This window comes from Hemitrygon akajei, chromosome 4, assembly GCF_048418815.1.
Source record: "Hemitrygon akajei chromosome 4, sHemAka1.3, whole genome shotgun sequence".
NCBI classification, from domain to species: Eukaryota; Metazoa; Chordata; class Chondrichthyes; order Myliobatiformes; family Dasyatidae; genus Hemitrygon; species Hemitrygon akajei.
The window spans coordinates 143,899,706-143,907,985 of record NC_133127.1 but is presented as its reverse complement, the minus strand read 5'-3'; the positions used below and the strand labels follow the sequence as shown (position 1 = coordinate 143,907,985).

Below are 8,280 nucleotides of genomic sequence, written 5' to 3'. Positions count from 1 at the left end.
GGATTTCTTTTAACGCTGCACGAATTTCCGGTGTCTGACGCTTCGTTACATGGGATGGCCCTGATAACATTTCCTAATGAGGGAATAACTGAATGAGTCGTCGATTTGCTGTTACTTCCTCCCGGTCCAGCAGCTACAGTAAGTGACCGATATTCACGGGTTTCCAGCACTTCATTATTTCAATCAGTTCGAAGTGGATATACTGTGTGCTCATCTGCAGTGGATATCAAACACATGGTCTAGCATTCGACCATGTATGCTAAAAATCTGAAATAAAGATGTTTTAAATAAATTATCATTTGTGATTTTTAATTGGACTTACTTTGCACATTCGGCTGATATCGACATGTGTATAGTTCAAATTCGCCCTTTCATTTGTATCCTGGGTGTAAGATATGTGACTTTTAGTAAACTTTATTCGTGCTCCATGTTTTATTCATCAGCTGTTTTACAATGCAGAAGGAGGCCATCGGCTCGTACAGTTTGTTCTAGCTGTCACATCAGCCTGAGCACACGGGGTCCTAGAACACGACAGCCCGTTTAGTCCATGCCAAACTTCTGCTCAGTCCCGCCGCCCTCTATACCGCTCCCATTCATGTATTTATCCGAACTTCTCTTAAATGTTGCAGTTGAACCCGCACTTCTGCCGGCAGCTTAGTCCACATCTCACCACCCTGAGTGAAGCACTTCCCCTTCTGATTCCGCTTGAATATTTCACCCTTAATCTACAGACATCCCACCCTGCAAAAACTCATTTCAGGGAGGTAGCACCCCTCCCCGTCGACCTCCAAGGGTGTGTGTAATACTTTGTTTAGTGATTTTGTCTAATCTGTAAACCAAGTTGGGTATATGCAGAAAATGTGACATTAAAATATGTACTTATATTAGCATGGAGACGTTTTTTTTAATTTTATTACAACCTTAAGCAAGACTACAGGGAGTTTGGCTTCATCACGTAGGACATCAATAGAGTAGCTCCTTAGCAGATAGCCAGCTAGTTTAAATAACATTACCTATGCTAATGAATGAATGACACCTGTTAAACTCACCTCAATGTGTTTTTTTTTAGTCATTTAACCCACCATGGGCAATAGAAAAGTCACTGTTGCAAATAGTGCAGCAAGCAGCACTGTGATTATTTTTGACCCTATTGGGCAGGAGTACACTTTAGTGTAGTCTGGGATGAAGTACGTTTTATATTTTTTTGGAACACTCTGCCATGGCGCTGCAGGACCCTAAACTAAACAGCTGGACAATGAAAGAACTGTAAAGCCCACCCACAGAGAAAACTGATTGGTCTCTCTTCATGCCAAGTAGACCTATCAGGATGCTCGCTCTCCCTCTCCCAAAAATCAATTTCTGGGATATTGTATATAATTTGCTGGTGTCAGGGGGTTGCTATCAATACGCGGGAGACTCCCAGAACTTCTGGGAGAGGTGGGATGTCTGAATCTATGACTTCTGGTTGTTGTCTCACCCATCGTCAGTGGGATAAGCCAGCTTGCATTTACCTCATCTATAACACTCAATTTGTTTTACCTCCGTCAAATTCCTCATTCTCCTACACTCCAGGGAATAAAATCCTAATCTGTCCAACCTTAACCTATAATGTATCCTGGCAACATCTTTGTAAACTTTTTCTGCACCCTTTCCTGTCAGGTGACCAATGCCAAACACAATATTCCAACTTTGGCCTCACAACTTCAACATAACATCCCAACTCCTGTACTCATTGGTCTGAGCTACGAAGATCAATGTGGCAAAAGCTCTCTTTGCAACTCTATCCGTGACACGACGCTCAAGGAAGTTAAGTCCCTATTCTTCACTATTAAAAGTGCAACACCTTGTAGGGTAATGTAATGGGTGACATATCATTCGGGCCAGAAAGTGTTCTACATAATTCTCAAACATCATCGTTTAGTTCTTGTGTTCACTTAAGAGATGGAGTCTGATGTTATGACATCAGTGTTAGGTGACTGCTTTCATAATGGAAGTAAAGGGCTGCGGCTTTTGTTAAACACAAAATGACTCTCGCATGTTCTATTCACAAAAATCCTACAACCTCACACTTGGCTGCATTAAATTCCATCGTCATGTTTCCAACTATTTTTCCAGCTGGAGCAGATCCCTCTGCAAGCTTACTATTATGCCCACCAATCTTGTTGTCATCCACAAATTTGCAGATCCAGTTTACCATATTGTTCAAAGATTTATTATCAAAAGTGTGTATGCAGTATACAACCATGAGACTTTTCCCCCACAGACAGCCATAAAACAAAGAAAACCATGAAACCTGTTCAAAGAAAAACATCAAACACCCCCTTCGCAAAAAAAAAACACAAATAGTGCAACTGGCAACCCAAAAAAAAGTGGAAAAAACACAGAATATAAAGCACGAATATTGAAAGAGTACAGGCATAATTCAGATCAGCTCGGTGTTCATTATCTGCAGGCTGCCCTGATTCAGAAATTCGCCCAAAATACAAAAAGGAGCAACCAGAAACACATCATAATGTGAACGACAGAGTCCAGTCCACAAAGTGACTGAGCTCTGCACAAGCACTCTGGCACCATCCTCCGATAGCATCGAGACCATTCCATTGCAGGGAGCAGCAAGAGCGACACCTTCCTCTGGCAGCAGCAAGTGAGAGGCTGGTAGACGGCGTTGAACACCCTCTCGCTTTCTGCATTCGCCTCGATGATTTCAATCTTCCACTGTCCCTTAATGGGCAAGATTGGCGAGAAATGGAGCCGATCATGGGTTCGCGACCTGTCTCCAAGCTTCTTGGCCTCGAGGCCTCACACCTCGTTTGAAGCCCCCCCCCCCCCCCCCGACCATCCCTCAGAGACGGCAAAGTGTCAGATCACTCAATCGGTCCTATAACTCACCACCAAAACGTAGATGACAGGCTCCATGGTCAATCCTTTCCTCACTCCTCATTTCCACCCATATAGCCTCAGTAGATGAATGCTCCAGTCAGTCCTGTCTGAACACTACCATGACATTCCCTCTCACCAGTAATGCCACAACTCCTTCCTTAATACCATCCCCTCGGTCATGTATAATATGACAATACTCCGGGACAGCGGCCAGTTTTGACTTTCCTGTGATCAAGACTCACTAATGGCTACAGTATCTTACTTCCATATGCTGATGCATTCTATAAATCATCTAACTTACCTACAAAACTCCTCGCATTGAAGTAGATGCAACTGAGGACTTTAGTCCCACCATGCTCAATCATTTGGTTCCTGTCTTTGTAAATAGGCTTAATATTTACCTTCCCCACAACCAGTCCAGCATCTGCCCTGGATTTCTGGGTCCCATCCTCCCCTGCAACTCTAAAATCCCCTGTGCAGCATTAGCAAACCTTCCCACAAGGAAATTGCCCCCCCCCACCAGTTCTGGTGCCAACATCCCATTTGTACAGATCCCATCTACCCAGGAAGAGAGCTCAATGATCCAAAAATCTGAAGCTCTCCCTCCTGCACCATCTCCTTAGCCACATGAATGATCTTTGTAGCTCTGGGCTCACTAACTCGTGGCATGGGTGGCAGTCCTGAGATCACTACTCTGGAGGTCCCGACCTTTAACTTAGCACCTTACTCCCTGACCTCACTTTTCAGGACCTTGTCACCCTTTCTACTTATGTCATTGGTACCGATTTGGACCATGACTTCTGGCAGCCCAGTAAGGCTATGAGCTCAGTCTGAGATGTCTCTGATTTCAGCACATTTGTGTTCCTGCATATTGCCCTCCTGGCTCTCTCAACACTTCCCTCCCCTCCCCCTTCTACTACCAGCTGCCTCTATTTGTTTCATCTGCTTCCATCTATCAACCACCTGTCCCTTTTTGCCATCTCCACCCCACCCCCTCTCCCAGCTGCCTCCATCTGCCTTCACTCCTCCTGAAACACTTTCCTGCCACAGACACTGTCCAGCCCACTGAGTTCCTCTCCAGATGACAGCATCTGCAATCTTTTGTGTCTATATGAGAAATCAAGGTAATTAGCCATGGCTTCTACTGAACACAAAAAACCTATAGAAAGCTAACAGGCTGGAGACATAAACATTTCTCTGTTAATGAATCAAGTTATGACTTAACTAGCACTAACCAGCTTAAAGAGGAGCTAGATGCACGCAAAACGTGACCAGCACTAGGGCAGCACGGTAACGTTGTTGTTGGCTGATAGCATGTCAATGGGAGTCGCAGCACTGGACAACCAAACATAGATTTTTCATACTTAACAATTCCTATATCTTTGATCCAGTACAATTGTATTTAGGCAGTCCTACTCCCCCCCCCCCCCCCGTCTATAAATATATTACATTTAAAATTAAATTGATTTTTGATTAATTAATGTTGGATTTTAAAAAAAGAGGAGTATGAGAGAGAATTGTCTAGAGATTTTGGCTTAGGAAGTAGCTAGACCTTTTATGTTAAGGAATGGTTTAGAAAAGGTGAGTGGTTGGGGTTAGTACAATATGTGGCTCAGGCTGTGCTGAGGGATACACTGAAACTTGGAGCAATTGCTGCGAAGGATTCATGGGCAAAGGCCACGGCTTAGAGTTCCCCCAATATCCTACAACGAGGGGCTGGAACTTGTACAAAACATTCTTGGGTTAGCCATTTACGGAAGATAAGCGAAAGAAAAATTGATGTCAATGTTAACGAATGTAAATAGCAAATAGATTTCTTAGTAAATAGATTTAAATATTTTATACTGTGATTGGTGACGTGTGAATATCCTGCATTATGTAGTGCAGATTTGAAGAGTAAAGTTTACACTTGAAAATAAGATAATTATCCTACAATCACATCTCTTCCAGGTAACCTTTGGTCCTTTTGTTGTTTAATTTCTCCTCCCCTTCAATTTACTATGCATCTGAAAACTTGCTTTATCTCCCAACTATTTCTATGTTTGATGAAGTATCACTGACTTGAACTGTAAACTCCAGAGATGCTATATGTGATGTGAGTGTTTTATTTCAGATTCCCAGCATTCAGATTTTGTGTAAGAGGGGAAAGATGAAGCTGGAGGGATGGAGAGAGAGAGATTGAAGAGCGACAGGATAGCCCTTAAAACAGTCCCCCAAAGGCTATGGGTAAAAATGTGCAAAGCAATCATAACCAAGATTCAAAGCTAGACTGTGAAAGGAAGCACAAAGAACTTGTGTGCTGTCAAAGGTATCCTCAACTGTTGTATCCTACCACCGTCACAGAGCATGGAAACAGGGTTCTTAGTCCATCTGGTCCATAGCAGTCAACATTCCCATCAAAAACATAAAATACTCTGTGGATGCTGGGGTCAAAGCAACACGCACAACACGCTGGAGGAACTCAGTAGGTCGGGCTGCATCCGTGGAAACGAACAGTCAACGTTTTGGGCCGAGACCCTTCATCAGGACTAAAGAGGGAAGGGGCAGGGGCCCTATAAAGAAGGTGGGGGGAGGGTGGTAGGTGCCAGGTGAAAAACCAGTAAGAGGAAAGATCAAGGGGTGGGGGAGGGGAAGCAGGGAGGGGATAGGCAGGAAAGGTGAAGGAATGTAAGGGGAAAGCACTATGGGTAGTAGAAGGAGGCGGAACCATGAGGGAGGTGATAGGCAGCTAGAGGAGGCAGAGTGAAACTGGGATGGGGGAAGGGAGAAGGAGGGAATTACCGGAAGTTGGAGAATTCAATGCTCATGCCAAGGGGCTGGAGACTACCCAGATGGTATATGAGAATGGTATAGTCTGTTGGGGTCATCTATTGCATCTGGTGCTACCCGTGTGGCCTCCTCTACATCGGTGAGACCCGACACAGATTGGAGGACCGCTTCGTCGAGCACCTCCGCTCCGTCTGCCACAATAGACAGGGTCTCCCGGTTGCCACCCACTTCAACTCTGCTTCACATTCCCATTCGGATAAGTCCTCTACTGCCATGATGGGGCCAAACTCAGGTTGGAGGAGCAACACCTCATATACTGAAGCATGATAGGGAAATGATGAGGTGCAGCTGCTCTTGAATTTGGAAAATTCAATGTTCATTCAGAGTGCCAGATAGTTGAAGTGGTTCAATTTAATATCAAAGAATGTAAACAGTACACGGCCTGAAATTCTTACTCTTCATAGATACCCACGAAACAAGAACGCCAAAGAATGAATGATAGTAGCATCAGAACCCCAAAGCCCCCTCCCTCTCCCATGTACAAGCAGCACATCAACCCTCACCCCCCCTTGCATCAGAAGCACTGATCCCCTACACCCCCACCAATAGCTAAAGCCCTGAAAGAGACAGTGAACTAGATGTTTTTCTAGTTTATGTTGGCCCTCATATTGACAGTGGAAGAGGCCACAGGTCAGAATGGGAGTGGGGTAGAAAAATAAAGTGACCGGAAACTAAAGACCACCCATGAAGATGCTACTGGCTAGTCTATCTGCTAATATGCAGACAGAGAGATCCAAAAGAGCGAAATGAAGTGTCAAAGACGACAGTGAATGTGAAAGCAGGACAAACTGGTCACAAAACTGTTAAAATTGTCAGTGTATGCTGCAATACAGCCATTAACACATTGAAGGAAGAGGTGGGAGAGTGAGTGGTCCCCAATAAGCCTGCACCAAGGAGTGTTCCACATATCCAGCAGTAAAGATAGATGCAGATCTGGCACACGTGAGTTTCCATGGCAAATCTGGAGAGGTAGAATGGCAGGAGCAGTCCTTGAGCATAAGGACAAGTTCCACCAATTGAATGTGTTGGTGGAAGAAAACTGGTTAGGCCATCATTTGAGGAGGAAACAAAGGGCCCTCAGACCTCACTGATGCACGATGGGTGTTGTGAAGGGAATAAATATCCATGATGACAAGACCATAAGATATAGGAGCAGAATTAGGCCATTTGGCCCATCGAGTTTTCTCCCCCGTGGCATCGTGGCTGATCCATTTTTCCTCTCAGCCCCAATCTCCTGCCTTTTCCGCATGTCCCATCGTGCCCTGACCAATCAAGAATCTATCAACCTCTGTCTTAAGTAACACCTGTGCAGTGTTTGTCTTATCTCGTGTAACTGGTTGCCGCACTCATTATGAATCGTTATCATTTGAAGGGGAAAGATTAAATATGAAAGCAAGTTAGCAAGTAATATCAAAGTGAGTAGTAAAAGCTTTTTCAAGTATGTTAAAAATAAGAGAGATGAGAGTGAATATAGGACTGCTAGAAAATGAGGCAGGAGAAATAATAACAGGGGAGAAGGAGATGGCAGATGAACTAAATGAGAATTTTGCATGAGTCTTCATAGCAGTGTGCCAGATGTTGTAGTGTGTGAAGGAAGAGAAGTGGGTGCAGCTACTGTTACAAGAGAGAAGGTGCTCAAAAAGCTGAACAACCTAAAAGTACACAAGTCACCCGGACCAGAGGAACTGCAGCCTAGTGTTCTGAAGGAGGTAGAGTCAGAGATTGTGTATACATTAGCAATGATCTCTGGCATGGTGCCAGAGGACTGGAAAATTGCAAATATCACTCCACTCTTTGACAAGGTGCCACACATGAGGCTGCTTACTAAGTTAAGAGCCCATGGTATTGCAGGAAAGTTATTAACCTGGTTAGAGCATTGGCTGATTGGAAGAAGACAGCAAATGGGAATAAAAGGATTCTTGTCTGGTTGGCTGACAGTGACTAGTGGTGTTCCGCAGGGGTTGGTGTTGGGATCACTTCTTTTTGTGCTGTATATAAATGGTTTATGATGAAATAGTTGGTTTTGTTGCCAAGTTTGCAGATGATATGGAGATTGGTGGAGGGGCAGGTAGTGTTGAGGAAACAGGTAGGATGCAGAAGGACTTAGACATATTAGGAGAATGAGCAAAAAAGTGGCAAATGAATTATAATATTGGAAAATGCATGGTCACGCACTTTGGTAGTAGAAATAAATGTGCGGACTATTTTCTAAATGAGGAGAAAATCCAAAAATCTGAGATGCAAAGGGACTTGGGAGTTGGGATGGACAAGGACCCCAATTTCTCGCTGATATTCCACACTGCCAAGAGTCTTATCATTAATATTATATTATGTACTCAAATTTGACGTACTGAAATGAACCGCTTTATACATACCTGGGTTGAACTCCATCAGCCACTTCTCAGCCCAGCTCTGCATCCTATCGGTGTCCCGCTGTAATTTCTGACAGCCCTCCTGACTAGCCACACCACTGCCAATTGTTGTGTCATAAGTAACACCCTAAATGTTAACTTGCAGGTTGAGTCGGTGGTGAGGAAGGCAAATGCAATGTTAGCATTCATTTCAAGAGTT

General features: G+C 44.1%; 1 long non-coding RNA gene across 1 annotated transcript in view; it reads left to right on the top strand.

Annotated features, from left to right (window-relative positions):
- Positions 1-23: 23 nt before the first annotated feature.
- The window catches only part of LOC140726729 (uncharacterized), a 26,655-nt gene continuing 18,398 nt past the window's right edge, over positions 24-8,280 (top strand). The window contains exon 1 of the long non-coding RNA XR_012098706.1: positions 24-138. This is a non-coding gene — a long non-coding RNA (uncharacterized lncRNA). The remainder of the gene's footprint in view (positions 139-8,280) is intronic.